Below are 2077 nucleotides of genomic sequence, written 5' to 3' on the forward strand. Positions count from 1 at the left end.
GGTCTATGAATTAGACCTACAATTACTTATACTTAAGGAATTTTGACCAACAACACCTTTATCCCATAGAATCGGACTTACATTCCTTTCAAAATATGGATGAAATGAGTCTTATAGTAAATGAAGAAAATACGTCGTTAAAAACAAGAAAATTTGATAATATTGGCTGGCTTCCCTCTGGAGAGTGCTTCATTTTCTTCCAAAAGAAAAGAGTTGTTGCCCGTGTCCAGGAGTCTTAGAAAAACAATTATCAAACATTCTGTCTGAGAAAGAGGCAGATTGTATGATGCATCAGTTGGAAGTAGAAGCATCACGTTAAAAAATTAGAGAAAACGTTTAGTACTCCGGGCTTCCCTGGTGGCTCAGTGGTTGAGAGTCCGCCTGCCGATGCAGGGGACGCGCGTTCGTGCCCCGGTCCGGGAAGATCCCACATGCCGCGGAGCGGCTGGGCCCGTGAGCCATGGCCGCTGAGCCTGTGCGTCCGGAGCCTGTGCTCCGCAATGGGAGAGGCCACAGCGGTGAGAGGCTCGCGTACCGCAAAAAAAAATAAAAATAAAAAAATAAATGTAAATAAAGCTTGTTTGGAGATTTAAAAAAAGAAAAACATATTCTCTAAAAAAAAAAAAGTTTAGTACTCCAAAATATATACCAATTGCCTTGGTATATATATCAAGTATAAGACGGCTTAATTCACTCTAACATTTCAGCCAATATGCCTATTGCCAAGCAACCAAATAAGGAATTTTGCTGGTTGGGAGAGAGTGCTTTCTGTTTATAATTCTTAGGAAAAATGGACAAGTTTTCTAGATAAAAGCTTCTTGCATAGGTGACCAAGAAGTGAGCCCCTTCCAATGAAGGTTAACAACAAACACCTTTCAGTTATCATACTCCCACCAAGTATTAATATTATCCTCTTGACTGGTGATGAAATGTCCAGGGGATGCCAGAGGGATTATAGTCCCAGGAAGGAGAATATCCTTGGGGCTAATGAATACTAGAGACTAAAATGTACGTACTCTTCCGTCCAGAGGTTTTATGCCATGTTTGTTGCCGCCTTTTATTTTCTTAGTTAATTTTGTTCGGCTACCACCTTTTAACTCCTTGTTTGCAAGCCCCTCTCTAGAAGCAGATCTAACAGGCGAATGACGCACACTAGTTTATGGGGCAGGCCCTAAGTGGGCCAATTGACTAGGCTTTTTAAAAATATTAAATAATAGAGAAAACAATTATAAGGTCATCATCACTCACTTATATATACTATTTCTATACAACATCTCAGTATTTAATTTATAATACAGAAGAGTTACAGAAACTTTCTAAAGCTCTTTCCCTCCAAATAGTGGACTGGTTAAATAAGAACTCGTACATCCATAAGATGAAGCCATTAAAAATCATCTTTTCCAGGTCTTCTTGGAGCTATAGCTGACTCTAGGATTGGAGCAGGAAATTACAATATGATTCTGGAACATCCCGTCATATCAGAAGTTAAATATCAAAGATCACTGGGTCATGCTAAAGAGGACTCAGGAAGCAGAAAAGTTACCTGGGCTGGGCCGGGAGGCCGGGCGCGCCGCGGCGTGGGGAACGGGCTCTGGGGCGCGTCCTCTGCTCGCTGCGCGGAGGCTGGGGCGTGGAGAGGAAGCCGCAGACTCGGGCCGCTCGCCGAGCTCCCCGCCCCCTTTTGCACGAGCCACGGGGCTCCGCTGAGCACACGCCCAGGGATGGCTCCCGGCCAGGCTCAGCCGCGGGGGAGGGGCGCCGCAGGACTTCAGGACCCTCCTGCCGCGGCTGCGTTCTCTATATGGGCGCAGAGACGCGCTCCGAGTCCACGCCTCCAGACCGTTGCCAACCGCGTGAGCCTTTAGATTTCCACTGCGATTTCCGCCGGGCTCTCTCTCCCCCGCCCCTCCCAGGCACACCGCCCCCCGCCCCCCGCCCCCCGCCGCCCCAGTGCAGGGAGGGTGTTCCTGACCTTCAGCCGAGTGGTTGAAAGGGTTTCGGTGCTGCCGCCAGGCGTCACGCCTGTGCCTCTGAGGTGGGAGAGCCGAGTTCAGGACACTGGTCCACCAGAGACCTC

Source organism: Physeter macrocephalus, chromosome 21, assembly GCF_002837175.3.
Source record: "Physeter macrocephalus isolate SW-GA chromosome 21, ASM283717v5, whole genome shotgun sequence".
Taxonomy (NCBI): Eukaryota; Metazoa; Chordata; class Mammalia; order Artiodactyla; family Physeteridae; genus Physeter; species Physeter macrocephalus.